The following is a 17,014-nucleotide window of genomic DNA, read 5'->3' as shown; positions in this document are numbered from 1 at the left end:
TTTTGGTGGTGCCCAGAACAGGTACAAGTCCCACCCCCCCCACACCTGCCTTGTAAGACAATATATGTTTTTTAAAATAATGTAAAAATGTGAGGGCTGTGGAGTGGAGCTGGTGATAAGGGGTTTGGGGTGTGGGAGGGGCTCAGGCAGAGGGTTGGGGTGCAGGGGTGAGGGCTGTGGGGTGGGGCCAGGGATAAGGGGTTCACGATGCAGAAGAGGGCTCAGGGCTGGGGCAGAGGGTTAGGGTGTGGAGGGATGAGGGCTCTGGGGTGGGGTTGGGGATGAAGAGTTTGGGGTGCAGGCAGGCCAGAGAGGAGGACTCTCCCCAGCCCTATTCCCGCAGGCTGCAGTGAGCTCTGGGGGTCCCCCCTCTCAACCCTCCCCGGCAGTACACTCACCTTGCATTACTGTCACTGTTCATAAGGCCCCTCTCAGGTCCAGGAATCTCCCTCGCCTCCCCTGTGGTGGGTACGTGGGGGGGGGGAGGGGCTGCCATCATGTGTGCGCCTCCTTCCCTGCTGCTGCCACCCCTCAGTGTAGCCTCACTGGGGGTGGGGGATGGGGCTGCCCCTTGCCCAGCATGGGGCAGGAGTGGTGACTGCGGGCAGGGGGCCCCCAGTGCTGGTGGAGGGTCCCGCTGGAAAATGGAAGGGGCCGAGGCGGAAGGGCAGGGTCAGGGTCAGCCTGCCCTGGCACTAGCACCCTTAGGCGGCCGTTGATGCCGGGAGTTAGCAGAGCGGAGGCAGCGTGGAGCTGCAGGGGAGAGGCAGGGATGCTCAGGGGCCTGGGGTAGGAGTGCGGGGGCAGCAAGTGGGGGCCATGGGACACTCGAGGGAGGCGTGTGGGGGAGGCAGGCGGGGTCCGGGGAGAGACCCGGCCCCAAACATTGGTGGAGCCGGGCCCCCAGGCCCTGAATATTGCTGGACCCCAGGCACCATGGACCCATATAACTTGCCGCCCCTGCTGACAGTCACGATTTGCTTTTTGAGCAGCTTTGTTTGGCCACACAGGCCATATGCCTGTTCCCTGGCTGAGTGAGTTTAACTGTAGTCTAACCATAAATTTGAATGTTTATGATTACAGATTTGAGATCTGCTTTCTGCCAATGTTTGTTTCTAGTAACATTCCTGCTGCTACATTTGTTTGGTAGAATGTTTGCAAAATGCTAACACTAAAGTGGAGAACTCAGTCAAAGCAAAGCCAGCCATAGTCAATTTGTTTCAAAACATAATCTAATAATGGAGATGTTCTTTTGCCCAACTTGCTGAGTGTGTGTTGGGGGTCAGATTAATCATTAGTAATGATTATTCTGTGTAGATTATTATGGGCCAGATTATCAGATGGCGTAAATGGATGAAAGTCCCTGGCAATCATTAGCGCTGTGCCTGTTTACATTGGCAGCGACTGGCCCTGTATTTTTTGATGCATCTAGGGTGCTACTGCAGCAGCTGGACATAGTCTATAATAACCCCTGCAAGTTTGTGTTTCTTTGTGGACTAGGCAACTAAGTGTGACCTTTAATATAATTGGTCATATATCTTCGAGTGAAGGCAGTGTCGCTGTCTAACTGCCCTGTGTAGCCATATTCAGAGCTTGAGACCAGCATATTGTCTTTATATTCATTTATAGCGAGTACAGATAGCAGACAGGCCTTTTGCTTGACAGTCTAATCTTTTCAAAGAACTGTACATGTAATCAAGATTGATTATGAGATGCAGGTATTGGGAGTGGCAGCCCCAAATAGCCAGACTAAGGCTACCTGGCAGAGACCCTCCTAATATCTACTGAAATAAGTTAGGAGCCTAAGTACCTTTGAGGATGTGGAACCCTGGTCTGTTAAAGCAAGCACCAACATTATCTGGTTTTAAGAATTGTTTTTCTGGAGAAGCAAACAAAAAAATGTCATGTTCCAGATACTTAGCCTCATTGTCATCCTGTCATGCTATTTCTTCTTCTGGTATGTCTTGTTTACTGTTTCTATGATGCTTTAATATTTTGAATACTTGCTAGAACTGCCCCCATGAATCAATACAATTTATTTTAAAGGAAGCCTTATTGCTGTGAACAGGACTGAAAGTGTTACTGCTCCCGTGTTGTCTGCTGTCTTACCTCGGGAGCCAGACCTTCCATGGGTATAACTCAGGGCAGCCAACTTTTACTAGCTGAGGGTCTGCCTTTTGCTGTTTACATGTATTGAGTCAAGCTGTAGTATGGCTACTTCCACCTTTTCATGTTCTCTGTATGTGTATATATATATATATCTTCTTATCATATGTTCCACTCTATGCATCCGATGAAGTGGGTTGTAGCCCACGAAAGCTTATGCTCTAATAAATTTGTTAGTCTCTAAAGTGCCACAAGTACTCCTGTTCTTTTTGCGGATACAGACTAACACAGCTGCTACTCTGGAACCTGTATTATGACTGTGTGACTACCATCCCGTCTTGTACCTTCATGAAAACAAGTTGTGAATCGTAAAGCTGTCAAGCTGAGCAATGCTTTTAGATAAACACAAGAAACATTGCTTCATTGCACTTTGCCATGTTATGATTACTTGCTCATGTGCTTTGCTAGAGATTTTTTGGGCCATACGCTGCTTTGCATTCAACAGCTTGATTCGGCAAACTGACGCAGTTAAAACAACAAGGAGTCCTTGTGGCACCTTAGAGACTAACAAATTTATTTGGGCATAAGCTTTTGTGAAGTGGGTTCTAGCCCACAAAAGCTTATGCCCAAATAAATTTGTTAGTCTCTAAGGTGCCACAAGGACTCCTGGTCATTTTTGCTGATACAGACTAACCAGGTTACCACTCTGAAACCTGACACAGTTAAGACTGTGAGTCACATCCTGCCCTCCCTCACACCCCAGGCAACCTCACTGAATTAACAATTCCTACATCACTGACATTAGCAAGCCATCAGTAAACAAGCATTCTCTTGCATTTCTTTGTCCACCTGCATTTCTTTTTGTAGAGCCTGTACACATACAGCTGGGTGGACTATTCACAGTGAACAATTTAGCTGAGGAATGTATCCCCTTTTTCTCTTCACAAATAATCCACCACATGACTTAACTTTTTAATGAATTTGTTAGTTATTTATTCCACAAATATTTTATTCAAACACATTTTAACCTATGGACTAACTATCACTTAAAATACTGCCTGGTCATAATTTGCTATTTGGCTACCTAAATCACAGATGTGTAGTATTCCTGAATAGTGACTTTCAAAGAGCTTTCAGTGAGGCCACAATCTGGCACATATTATCAGCCAATATTTGCTCTAATATTCGTGATACTTTTTCTGTCTGCAACCAAATTGTATTCATGTGAACATTTGTGGAAAGAGATATAAAGAGGTGGCAAATACCACTAATCTTTATTCAGAGAATGTTCACAGATGCTTTTCGCTTCTGTTCATGCTTTTTAGAACAAATCAAATACCTTCAGTACGTGAAGTACAGAGACTACCAGACACTTAGCCCAACACCAGGAACCAGCAAGAAGCAGTACGGTTGACCAGTCATTACACACACCCATGTCATTTAGAATCACTTATAATAAAACAAATGAATACTTCCCTGATTAAAATTCAACCAAATGTCTACAAAGTCAGTTGGTTAAAGTCTGAAAGAAAAATCAAAATGACCTTTGAAACAGAAATATGGGGAAACGTGCGCTAAGAATCACCTCCCTGGCCTTCAATCTCTGCTTTAAAGCATCCCTGGGACTTCTTGTACTCTTTTGTTTGCCCTTTGGTTAAAGAGCACCACTTCTAGGCTACCAATTTTTGCTGGTGCACGGGTGATCATTTTAAATAAGTACAGTATATTCAACCATAACAATAAAAGGAGAAACTCCTTGCGTGACAAATACAATAAATAATATTGTATTTAAGTGTTCATCATCTGCTCAGAAGTGTGCACATCAATAAAAATAAGGACAGCCTTCCCCTGAAAAGAGCTTTCAAGCTAACATTTACCATCAAGACGTAGCAGATATGGGTGAACCCTAAAAGAAGCTAGAGGAGCTAAACTGCAATGGCAGATTGCAAGGAGGGAGACACTGTTGCGGTTAAAGCACTTGGTGCTGCAAGGTGCTAAGGAATCTGTCTCTGAACAAACATAGAATTTGAGTAGATCAGTGGGATCACTCATTAAAGTTAAGCACATGCTTAATTGCTGTGCTGGATTGAGGCCAGATTGCTCAGCACCTTGCAGAATCAAGCCCAAAGTAAATAGAGGAGAGGACATGTCTGAGACATTTGCAACAATGGCAGGGGTGTAAACAGAGGAATACTCACCTTGTGCAAGAATATGCTTTTTAATGTATCATCTTCCTTTCACTTTTTCTTTTGCTGCTTTGCTTCTCTTGTTCCTAGTCTCAAATCCTCGGTAAGGTTAATGTAGCTTGATGAGAGAGTCTTGTACACTGATTAATTATAACACTCTTTGGAGACCGAGAAGACTGTTGGAAGGGTAAATTTTAAACCCGTTTCTTTAGAGAAACCACAAACGTTTTTACTTCCGCTTTTAGTCACAGAGATTGTGATGGCTTAGTTACATTTCCTCCCAGTGTGATTAACTGTTTTTGGTAGGGCCTTTCATATGTTCAGGTTAAAGGTTTCTTGAGTAAGAAGATAAGAAATGGAAATTCCATGTGTATCTTTACCTGTTTTTAAGTCAATGGAGTTACACAGTATAATAATTTAACTCTTTCACTTCTATTTATTTGGAAGACCAAGTTGCTCAAAAGAGTTCCTGCCCCTCTTATTTCTGGGCTTAGAACAACCCTCCCCCTGTGAAAAGTTTTATCTCTGGCTTACAGGGGCTCAAACCTGCTCTGTGAAGGGGAGACACCTAGAGCTGTGTGTCCCAGCAGAGCTCTGAAGGTATGAAGTCCTGCTTGGATCCTGAAGGGTTATCAGGGCAATCACATAGAAGTTATGGGTAAAGTTTTCAAAAGCACCTAAGGGTATGTCTACACAGCGAGCGGCAGCCTGTAGCAGCGAGCCTCGGAGCCCAGGTCGACAGCTACAGCCCTGAAAATAGCTGTGTAGACATTGCAGCTGGGGCCCTGAAGCCTAGAGAGTGGGGGTGGGCTGCAGAGCCCAAGCTCCAGCCTGAGCTACAACATCAACACGGCTAGTTTTAGCACCATAGTGTGAGCCCCCTGAGCCCAAGTCGGTGGACTTGCTGCTGCAGGCTACCGCTCCCTGTGTATACATACCCTTAGCAACTTAAGAGCCTAAGGGCACACTTAAAATGCTGCATCGGTGCCACTGTTGTGCTTTAATGAAGATGCTCTAAGCCAACAGGAGAGAGTTCTCCCGCTGGTGTAGCTAATCCACCTCCCTGAGAGGCGGTAACTATGTCAATGGGAGAAGCTCTCCCACCAGCTTAGCACTGTCTATACAGAGGGTTAGGTCGGTATAACTGTGTCACTCAGGGGTGTGGATTTTTCACACCCCTGAGCGACATATTTATACCGATATAGATCTGTAGTGTAGACCAGACCTAAGATCCTAAGATCCAAAAGTGACTCAGGAGCTTAAGTTTGCGTTGACGTTCAAGTAGTCTTGGGCACCTAAATGCCTGAGTCATTATTCAAAATGGGACTTGGCTCCTAAAACACTTCAGGTGCAGCAGCTTAGAAATGTTTATCTTGTGAGACTGCCAAAAGCCAACCCCAGCGTGGAGTCAGAGCATCCACCCCACCTCCTGCTATACAGTCTCACTTGGGGGAGTAGTTTCATCACAGACTGAGTGAAAGCTGGAGAAGAAAAAAAGCTAATCAAATGACCCTCCCCCCTTTAGACCAAATTCTGTGTCAGTGAAGAGAGCAGACCCATCAATCTGGTAATTGGGTGTGGGGGAAGGAAGATAAGTACTCTCCTCCCTCACCACGGAACCCTAAAACCTGCTCTTTTTTTTTTTTTTTTTTTTTGCAGTGACCCAGATAATGGACTCTATGCCCCTATGGGGCTCTATGCCTCTGCTACAGCTGTGGTCATACTGTTCCAGGGCTCCACCAGCCAGATGGATGCATATAGTAGAATCTTCCAATGGCTGCTTGGGGGACCTGAACTGCACCTTGCTCACAAGGAATGGGTGCAGAACAGCACTGCCCTTCTTTCATACTGTTCAGCCACTGTGCCAGAGCCTGCTAACACAGGAGAAAGGGGCTCATCCCTATTACAAATGCTATTTGATTAGCAATCTCATTGTTTAGACATTTAGGTCAAAGTTTAGGCCTGTCTGAGCTCTAGAGTGGCTGCTGTGTCACTCTTCAAGAGGGGAGAGTGAGTGATATTCAAGAAGATAAGGAGAAATGGAACTCAGTATGAAATCTGAGAGGGATTAGTGAAGACAAGGTCCAAGGAGTGACCCTGTCAGTGAGTGTGAGACTTAATCCAGAGGCAGGTCAAAAGTGGTGGATCAAGAGAGGAAAGTGGGAGGCAGCAAGGTCTGGCAGGTCATCAGTGGGAAAAATGAAGTTACCAAAAATGGGAGTAGGAGTTAGCAGAGGAGGAAGAGGTAGTGTAATAATTTATTCCACTTTAACTTTTAGCCTCATTACACAGGACTACAATGCACAGAATAGAACAGCTCTGTTGGAGAGCAGAATTACTTAAGTACTTCCTCCGTGGAAAAGATGCAGATTATTTTAGATTTGTTTACTCTGAAATATTTTTATGAATTTTACGTGGCTTAAAACTATGAAAAACTCTCCCTTCCCTTCCAAATCCATTCTCTACAAAAGACCCCAAACAGATGGAATTACTAATCATACAATAAAGCAGGCACTGTTTACATTTTTATCTTTATTTAAACTGCCTTTATGCTTACGTTAGTTTTTCCATTTATGACACATTTTTAACATCACAAAAATTTCTGAACTTCAGGCTAATTGGCTGCTGAACCACAAACAAAGAGGTTAAATTGCATATGGAACTTTTGCATAAAACCAATGGTTATATTTGCGGTGAGAGGAACCAAGATTGGAATCCTTACTAACAAGTCTTTCACACTGACAAACAAACAGATTCTTCTCTTCAGTTCACTTCATGTGTTTCACCTCTCAGATCCTGCTTCTGCTCATACTAAAGCCAATGACAAAGCTCCAGGTAACATTAAAGTTGCAGGCACATATCACTAGTTTGAGAGGACATTACCTTTCAGAAACATGAGCGATAAAAGGAAAAAACTCAAATGTTGGAAACCTAAGTGTGATGGCATCTGCAAATGCCATAGTTTTAAGGGGGGAGTGGAGAGCCATATTAGCTCATTCTCTGACATGGGTGGGAGACAGGCAGTTAAGGAGTAAAAAGAACAGGAGTACTTGTGGCACCTTAGAGACTAACAAATTTATTTGAGCATAAGCTTTCCTGGGTTACAGCCTACTTCATCAGATGCATAGAATGGAACATATAGTAAGAAGATATGTATTCATACAGAGAACATGAAAAGGTGTAAGTTGCCATACCAACTCTAAGAGGCTAATTAATTAAGATGAGCTATTATCAACAGGAGAAAAAAACTTTTGTAGTGATAATCAAGATGGCCCTTGATTAAGGAGTAGGCTCAGCTGAGGAGAACTACCCCAGGTGGTTCCTATAAAGCAAGGGCTGCAGGGCCAGTAGGGCAGGACTGAGAAAGGAAATCTTATGAGCTGGCCCGGGGAGGGGAGGGGAACCGAACCGAACCGAACCGAACCAGGGGCCTCCCTGAGAGGCCGGGATTGAGGTGGGCAAACTATGGCCCACAGGCCACATCTGACCTGCAGGACTGTCCTGCCTGGCCGGGGTGGCTAGCCACCAGCCCTTCCCCTGCTGTCCCCCCTCTCCCGCAGCCTCAGCTTGCCATGCCACCAGCACTCTGGCCCACTGCTCCTGCTGGGCAGCGTGGGGTTGCGTGGCTGTCTCTGGCCGGGTGGCGTGCTGCAAGCTCCTGCTGCTCTGAGCAGCATGGTGGTGGGGGGGGTTGGATAAGGGGCAGGGAGTCCTAGGGGGCAGTTGGATGGGGCGGAGGTTCTTGGGGGGGGGGGGGGGGGGGGGGGGGGGCTGGCCAGGGAATGGGGAGGTTGGACAGGCATGGGAGTCCGGGGGCGGGGGTGTGGATAGGGGTTGGTGCAGACAGGACAGGGAGCGGGGGGGTTGAATAGGGGGTGGAGTCCCAGGGGGCAGTTAGGGGCAGGTGTGTGGATAGGGGTTGGGGCAGTCAGGGGCCAGGGGGCAGTTGATAGGTGTGGGAGTCCCAGGGGGCCTGTGTGGGGGTGTGGATAGGAGTCAGGGGCCAGGGAGCAGGGGGGTTGGATGGGGGTGGGGTCCTGGGGGGCAGTTAGGGCTGGGGGTCTCAGGAGGGGGCAGTCAGTGGACAAGGAGCAGGAGGGGGTTGGATGGGTTGGGGATTCTGAGGGGGGCAGTCAGGGGTTGGGGGTGTGGATAGGGGTTGGGGCAGTCAGGGGATAGGGAGCAGGGGGGTTGGATAGAGGGTGGGGTTGAATGGGTCAGAGGTTCTGAGGGGGGCAGTCAGGGGGCAGGAAGTGGGAGGGGGCAGATAGGGGGCGGGGGCCAGGCTGTTTGGGGAGGCACGGCCTTCCCTACCTGGCCCTCCATACAGTTTCGCAACCCTGATGTGGCCTTCAGGCCAAAAAGTTTGCCCACCCCTGGGCTAGGAGCTATGCTGAGAGAGCTTCTCAGCAATAAATGGGGAGAAGCTGTATAGGCATATGAAATCCCAGGGAGAGAGAGGACTGGAGAGTGCAGTTTTATAGCAGATGCTGCAAACAGGTAAAGGTAGGAAGCAGCCTAGGGAACCTTTGAGGGATTCTAAAAAACAGCTGCTAGCTACTTATCACGAGGTCCCTGGTGTGGCATACAGAGGAGAGGGCAGGCTTAGGTTTCTTTATACCCCACACCCACCCCTGCAGGAGGGGTAGTGGTAGCTTTGGGACTAAAGGGGCAAGGACTGAGCCTAGCTTGGAGGTCAAAGATCAGGTACATAGTCACTAAGGCTCAGGTCCACAAAGGTGCTAAGGCCACAGTGTCTAATGGTATGTCTACACTGTGATTAAAAAAAAAAAGCCACTGCACTGAATCTTAGAGACCAGGTCAGCTGACTGGGGCTCATGAGGTTTGGGCTGCAGGGCTATAAAACTGAGTGGGGTCTTAGGGTCTGGGCTCCAGCCTGAGCCCAAATGTCTACACTGCAGTTTTATAGTCCCACAGCCTGAACCTTGTGAGTCCAAGTCACTTGACCCAGGCCATCTGTGGCCATTCTGTGGGTCTTTTATTGCAGTGTAGATATACCCCAAGTTCCAGTTTTAGCTCCACTGTGATTCACAAAACTTCTGCTGGACCTGGGACAGGGAAGGCCCTGGGTCTAGTTCCCCTGCTCCAATTGCTTTTTTCTTTTATCTGCAGTGGAATAGCTTCAACAGGAGAGACTGAGCAAGCCCCACATCAGAATATCCCACAGCTCAGTGGTTAGAGCCCTCTTCTGAGAGGATTTGAACAGGGCTCTTCTTCCTTTGTCCCCATCAAGCAAAGGGGTGGGTTTGAACCTGGGTCTCCCATGTCCCAGGTGAGTAATCTAATCACTGGGATGAAATTTACAAGGTGGGCACCTCTACCTCCTACTTCTGGGGGAATTCTGTGCAAAAAAATTCAGAATTCTGCGCACACTATTTTAAAATTCTACAAAATTCTGCATATTTTATTTGTCAAAATAACACAATATAATCACACCACTTTCAATTATTTAGGGCATTTATTTATTTATTTTAGAGCTCTGGGAGGGAAGTGGGGATGGGGCTGGCATTCAGCCCTCCTGGGTTCTGTTGTGAGCTCTGGGAGGGAAGTGGGGTTGGGGCTGGCAGTTAGGACTCCTGGGTACTGTTGTGAGCTCTGCTACTGACCTATGTTATGGCGTTGGTCAAGTCACTTCGCCCCTTCGCTACCCCTGTTCCCCCTCCATAGAGTGCAGGTGACAATAGGGATGCATGTCACTAAGTGCTCTGAGCTCCTTAGAAGTGTGATAGGAGCTCAGAGCATTTGTTACGCCATTGTACTGCAGTAAAAACCAGCTCTCCCAGGTCAGAGACGTGGGATCGGCAGGAAGAGACCAGTCTTCTCGGCCTACGTGCTGAGCACTCTCTGGCCAGAGCCCGACTCTGCTGCATGTGCAGCCTGGATGGTGTCACCAGCCTGAAGCAGCTGAGATGCCCTTGGGGAAGTGGGGTCCAGAGAACTTGCATCCAAGAGTTTGAAAAGAGCTGGCCTAGGAGCTCACTGGAACTTTAACATTGATTTTCATTAACTCCTGGAGCCCTGGGAGAAGCTAATGTTGTGCCAGTATTTAAATAGGGTAAATTGGATGACCGAGGCAATCACAGGCCTGTCAGTCACACCGATCCTGCACAGGGTAATGGAGTGGCTGATCCAAGACTGCAATAATAAAGAATTAAAGGAGGGTGATATAATTAATGCCAATTAACATGGGCTTATGGAAAATCCATCCTGTCAAACAAATCTGATATCTTTTTGGATGAAATTACAAGGTTGGTTGGTAAAGGTAACAGTACTTCTGTTGGGCATTTGATCAGCATTGCTGATCAAAAACTGGAAGGACATACAATTAACCTGGCACATGCACATGTTAAATGGATTAAAAGCTGATAGGTCTCAAAATGAGAGAGACAAAGTGGGTGAGGTATCTCTTTCATTGGACCTACTTCTGTGGGTGAGAGAGAGGAGCTCTTCAGGGCTTGGAAAGGTACTCAGGGTGTCCCAGCTACACACCAGGTGGAAGGGGTTGTTATGCGTAAGGAGTTACACCTGTCATGTTGGAAGAGACCATTCAGGATGAAGTGGGCAGTTAACACCTCTGCAATCATGGGACAGCAGACAGAGGGCTAGTGGGTTACAGATTGTTGGAATGAGACAGGCACTGAGTGTCTCTACTGAGTGCATGGTTTCTAGCATCTAGCAAAGTTAGGAATTGAAGGTTCCAGGCTTGTCTTTTAAAGGTGTTGTGCAGGTTTCCTTTGAAGACAAGGACTGACAGGTCGGATGCAGGCTGATTGCTTTGTGAAGAGTGTTCACCCACAGGGTGTGTTCGTATTTTAGCATGTTCCTGGTGAGTTAATTGGAGAGTGCAGTGATTGGCTGGTTTCACCCACACAGTTGTTGGGGCATTTAGTGCTGTGACAGGCCTGCGTAAGACTCATGGATCTTGACAGGTGTGTGGTCAGGGGTGTTGATCATCGTAGCAGTGGAGATGTCTGCAGGTTTTGCAGCTGTTGTTCCATGGGGGGAGGGATAGCTCAGTGGTTTGAACACTGGCCTGCTAAACCCAGGGTTGTGAGTTCAATCCGTGAGGGAGCCACTTAGGGATCTGGGGCAAAAATTGGGGATTGGTCCTGCTTTGAGCAGGGGGTTGGACTAGATGACCTCCTGAGGTCCCTTCCAACCCTGATATTCTATGATTTCAAAATACCTGTTGGCAAGGATATCTGTAATAATACAAACAACAAAAAGATTTAGGAATTTTTTTTTACAAATAGATTCATTACTAGGCATATTAATACAGAACTCTGAGTAATAATTCATTTAAACTACAATACAGAATCATATTTCCCGCACCCCTCAGAAGTAGTGCAAAGGCTTGGGGGAGTCAGGGGTAATGGAGGAGCTGAGGGAGAGGGAAGTAAATTGCTGGGAAGGAGCCTGGGTGTGAACTTGGAGTGTTGTTGGGTATGGGTTGGAAAAGTATGGAACAGGGTTTTTTGTGGGGCGGGGAGGGATTGTTAGGGAGCTTCCTCCATGCAGACCCTGGCTGACTCCTAGCCTCTCCCATTCAGACAGGCACATCTGCCCCTGTTCCCATGTGTTCCTGTACCCCCATGTGTCCTTGCACCCCCTGTCCACATGTGTTCCTCCACTCCCACTCAGACACTCACTCCCCTGCATCCCTATGTGGCTCAGCCACCCCCATGTGTCCCTGTTCCACCTCCCCCTGTCCCCATGTATCTCTGTGCCCCCATTCAGCCACTGTCTGTCCCTATGTAGCTCTGCACCCCCTCCCCCATCACCATGTGGCCGTGCACCTCCCTCCCCCCTGTGCGTCCACTCCCATATAGCCCATGCCCCTGTCTGTCCTCCCCCAGTAGCACTTATGAGCCTCTGTCTTACTGCCCCCCCAGCACCCCACACTGTCTGTCTACCCATAGCCCTGTCTCCTGACCTGGCCTGACATTGCGAAGAAGCCAGGCTCTTTCTCTTCCCTAGCTGGCCGGGAGCTGCTGCTGTTCTTGCACCACAGTGCCCTCTGGTGGGGGAAAAAGACGTAACTGCAGCAACATTTCGGCAGAAGCTTTTTTCTGCACAAAAAATAAAAAATGTGTGGCTCATTAACTATGCATGAGCGCAGTAGCGCAGAATTCCCCCAAGAGTAACCTCCTTCTCCTCCTCTGGCTGTTTTGTGTGGCATGAGACAGAGCACCTAGCTCACTGCTACAAGAAACATCTCATGGGCCTAAACTTCCTGAATCCAGGTTTCCATTTCTGGACTGCTAAGCAGAGACAGATCATTCCCTGTAACCTGAACTTAGGTACCTGTCTCTGAGTGAAGGATGGGGCTTAGTACCCACCTCTGTCATTGGCATCTACCAGTGGCTAGCTTAGACAGCTCCCCGCCTAGCATGCCGGCTCTGTGGATCACATTGTAAGGCACCTCTTTCCCCCGTTCATTGTATTGGGAGCCTGGGTGCCTAACTTGGCTTTGTGGATCCCAGTGGTGTTCCTGTGGTGTCTTTTTTTCCCTAGACACCTAAAAGTAAGGCACTGTGACACTCAGCATTGCAATGCTCAAGTCTCTTTGTGAATCCCACCCGAAGACTTCAGGTTTTCATTTAGGATTTTTGTTACTTCAGAAGGGGTAAGGGTGTAAGCTTCCTGACCGGGGACTGAGTCAGAAGACAGAACAGGCCTGAGTGGCAGCTGCCTGAGGGTGACATAGAAGGGGCTGCTGTGCCATGCCCAGCCATCAGAGGGCACACCAGCCACTGACTGAACCTTCTGTATTAGGAATTTCAGAGTTCAGGTTTAACTACAATTTCAATGGTTTGGGGCCATTTAAAAAACAAAGGCTTGGTCTACACTGGTGTGGGGGGAGATCGACCTAAGATATGCAACTTCAGCTACGAGAATAGCATAGCTGAAGTCGATGTATCTTAAGTCGACTTACCTTGCGTCCTCACGGCGCGGGGTCGACTGCCACCCCTCCCCCGTTGACTCCGCTTCCGCCTCTCACCGTGATGGAGTACAGGAATCGATGGCAGAGTGATCGGGGATCAATTCATCATGTCTACACTAGACGCGATAAATCGATCATCAATAGATCGATCACTACCCACCAATCCGGCAGGTAGTGTAGACGTACCTAAAGGTAGTGGCCCTTTAAGAAAGTCAATGTTGCAGTGAAAATTACAAAGAGCTGTTCAAATACTGAAAGAAGATAAACTACTCTTTTCATCTGGCTTCAGTTCATTTCAGGATTTGGTCATGTTACAGATATTAAATAATCCATTAAATTTGGATTCGTGTGGCCCAGTCCTCCCCCAGACAGCCCCAATACAAATAGAGGGCTTATTAACAACTTAGTGTCACTTCTTTTACCCAACAATACAATTTGCCAAACAACATTCTCCTCAGATATTCCACCAGTCTTTTTTTTTTTTTTTTAAAGATCCCCTTTTCTCATCCAAATCTGACCCAAGTAATCCTCTTATTTCTTTCAGTCAGACTGTAGTAAGATATACCATGGGTATAATCTTCTGTAACTATTTTCTTTGTTTTTTTTTCTCAGATATTTCTCTCCCCAAATCCTCTTCCGACAGCCTCAGGAATCTGTTTTACAATCCTCACTGGTGTAATTAGCCCTTCATAATATTAAGAACCATAGAGTCCTTTCTGCTGTGCATCTCTGAGAATCAAAACACTTGAGTTATCTAATTAATCACTCCCTGATTCTTCTGTGACCATGTTACATAAAACACTTATACATAAAATAATCATTGCATGAAACAAATGTTGCATAAAACAATTCTGTGTATCTGAATAATTTTATTTTTCCATTGTTCTTGTCTCCAGTATGAGGCCATCATGACAGACAAAGTTATTTAGTTGTATTGCTTTTCAAAGTGTGGTCAACAGACTATGGGTTGTTCCTGGACCACTTCCAGGTGGTATGCAGAGCTGTCTTCGTCACAATGGTGAAGCATGTCCATTTTCAGGAAATGATGCTTCCTCCTACATGTGGCTTAACACAATGAGCCTTTCTGTGCACCCTCTATGGCTGCTTAATGTCTTTTATTCTGGCTGTTTCTTTGACATAAATCCAACTGTGATCAAGTTTGCAAATTATACAAAATTTGAGGAGGACTGAATACACAGGAAAGGGCTGAACTGCAAAGTCAACTGGAGACTGCAGGAGGAAGGCTAATGTAGCTGATAATGCATTGGACTGACATCCAGGAGACTGAGCTTCATTTCCTGGTTTTGCCACAGACTAGTTGTGTGACTTTTGGCAAGTCATGTCTATCTGTGCTTCAGTTCCCCATCTGTAAAGTTTGTCTTTCTCCCGTTGTTTGTCTGCATTGTCTATTAGATTGTAAACTGTTCAGGGTAGGATTCTCTTACTATGTTTGTACAGTACCATAAAATAGGGCACCTAGTTCAGTTGGTGCCCATCAGGCTACCCAGATGGTCCATCAGTTAAAAAGAGCAGTAGGAGAGAAATACTACAGGTATCTAATCCTAGTAAACGTGGTGTATCAATACCCTGAAGAGCAGGGAACAGCACAAACTGGAACTTGCATTATTGTGCATTGCAGAGGTTTGTAGGAACAATTCTTTAAAAAGAAAAGAAGAAAGAAGTCTCAACCAAAACCTTGGCTTCAGATTGACCTAGACTTTGGGTGTGTTTGAGGTCTGAACCCACATCTGGATCCAAATTTTGCAAAAGGCCCTTTTCAAAATGTTCTGGACCAAAACACTGGGTGATCAAGACCCAGATCTGAACTGTGTAGCTTAGGTCCATCTCTAACATCAATCCATATATTCTTTTCGCACAGCATTTCTCCACTAAGGGCTTCCATTTTGAACTATTCCCAAATCTCAAAAAGCAAAACACCCACTAAGGTTTATGTCAAAATATGTGAAACTTGCAGATTTGTCATGGTTTCAATACAAAGCGGTAAACCAGTACAGATCTGCTCAAAATTGGGCTCAGACTCAGTTATAACTATGTGCAGGCTTGCTTGAAGATTAATGGATAAGAGGAAGCCTTTTCAATAAGCCTGGTCTGCATTCTTTTTCCAGAATGGGTGAGTTTTAATGGGTGTGGGGTTTTGCCTTGCCCATATTGCACAGTGCCATTGGGCACACTTTCCCTTGTGGGAAAGCAACAACTCGGAATGCACTCTATTTTGCGGTGATGATATGGCAACTTAAGGGAGCAGGACAGAGGACACATCAGGGGGATTTGTACAAAAGCTTAAAGCAGGTTTTGAACCTATGAAATCTAATAAAGCTATGAAACACACTTTTTGCTTTAGCCTATATTCGAGAGGAGCTAAGGGAATTTGCAGAGAGTTTAGCAGCCAGTGAAGGTATAATATTGAGTTGCACTATTTGAAGGCCACAAATGCATTTAATCTTGATGGGCCAATAATGGAAGACATTTAAGCCTATGTGCCCAATTCCCCAGTGCTTTGTACATAATGTAGTTATGTATATCTGTGTAAAGCAAATGTAAAATGCTGCCATTGATTTTTGTAGTATCTTACTCCCATTTTGTACAGACTTTGAACCGAGCTAAATGAGTGTACAAAGTACTGAATATCCGGTCCCGTAAGTCACCTGGGTGTCAGCCAGGGAGCAGTGGAAAACAAACTCGGAAGCAATTGCTGATTGGCTGAAGGTATGCGAACATGTGCTTTCAGAAGGTATATGTGCCGTAAGCTTTGTTGCTGCTTTTGCTGTTAATATCAATTCCTATTCAAGGAGCCACATGTAAGTAAATACAGAGTAAGAAAGAATATCCTGATTCTGGGTCCACTTACTTCTCATTATTTCCTTCTTAGACTGGGTCAAACCATCGTGGCAAGTGGCAAATATTGTCATTTTTTGGACAAATTATTATTAATTAACTGGGTTCTAGAAAGACCGCAGTCTTGGAGTCCTTTTTTGTGTGTGTATGTGTGTGTGCTCAGAAGCTGAGGTAATATGTTACATCTTCCTGGAATAGTTACATTTCACAAGCTTACATTCTATTAATTGCTTTCCTAATTTAAGTTACTAGCAAAATAATATATAGCTTCTATATAACTGATATTGTATAGCCCAACTCTCCCATCATCTGTATCTAATAACATTTGAAACTAAAAAGTTATAAGCAATTAATTTGGCTACATGCTTTTCTTTTGATGCAGCTCCTATCTTTATTATTTAAATTCCTGTTTTGTATACTGAACATCCATGTTTTCTACAACTAAAAGAAACATTAGAGTTTTGCTAATAAAAATAATCCTGTATTATGAAGCTATAGTAACTTTAACTTTATGGATGTGGGGCTTTATTTGGAGATAAATTAGATTACTTTTCTCTTAGAATCATGTATCTGATTTCTTTTAGAATCATGCAGTTCAGTTTTCAGTTATGGTTTTGTCTTCAGTAATTTAAAGACTACCCTAGTAAAATAAAGAGTGAAAAACATAAGAACCTGCAAGTTTCAGGAAAGAGGAGAAAAGGTCATTCATTTAATCAAACTCATGCCATTGCTATCCTGAACACATCTGGTCATGATTCAAATGGAGAGGAGTAAACAACCTGAGTTTAAAAGAATTATTTTACATAAAATAGTAAGCATTAAATCAGGGGCAGGCAAACTTTTTGGCCTGAAGGCCAGAGCACGGTTCCAAAACCGTATGGAGGGCCGGGTAGGGAAGGCT

General features: G+C 45.7%; 1 protein-coding gene and 2 long non-coding RNA genes across 6 annotated transcripts in view; 2 read left to right on the top strand and 1 right to left on the bottom strand.

The window, feature by feature from the left end:
- NEDD9 (neural precursor cell expressed, developmentally down-regulated 9) overlaps positions 1 to 4,513 on the bottom strand; it is a 132,713-nt gene extending 128,200 nt beyond the window's left edge. For 2 of the 3 annotated variants that reach the window (XM_037893164.2, XM_037893165.2), the window contains exon 1: positions 4,305 to 4,492. The gene's annotated coding sequence lies outside the window, so the exon portion shown is untranslated. Of the gene's footprint in view, positions 1 to 4,304 lie in introns of all 3 variants that reach the window. The other variant, XM_027832734.3, reaches the window with a different exon arrangement.
- LOC122464541 overlaps positions 1 to 17,014 on the top strand; it is a 59,800-nt gene that overhangs the window by 29,362 nt on the left and 13,424 nt on the right. For both annotated transcript variants that reach the window (XR_006288688.1, XR_006288687.1), the window contains exon 3: positions 15,866 to 15,984. This is a non-coding gene — a long non-coding RNA (uncharacterized LOC122464541). The remainder of the gene's footprint in view (positions 1 to 15,865; positions 15,985 to 17,014) is intronic.
- LOC122464542 lies at positions 7,722 to 15,854 on the top strand. Its single transcript, XR_006288689.1, has 3 exons — positions 7,722 to 7,746; positions 9,426 to 9,585; positions 13,870 to 15,854. It is a non-coding gene; the product is annotated as an uncharacterized LOC122464542 (long non-coding RNA).

The sequence above is a fragment of the Chelonia mydas genome, chromosome 2 (assembly GCF_015237465.2).
Source record: "Chelonia mydas isolate rCheMyd1 chromosome 2, rCheMyd1.pri.v2, whole genome shotgun sequence".
Taxonomy (NCBI): Eukaryota; Metazoa; Chordata; order Testudines; family Cheloniidae; genus Chelonia; species Chelonia mydas.
The sequence above is the reverse complement of the archived record's forward strand: the minus strand, read 5'-3'. Positions and strand labels throughout refer to the sequence as shown.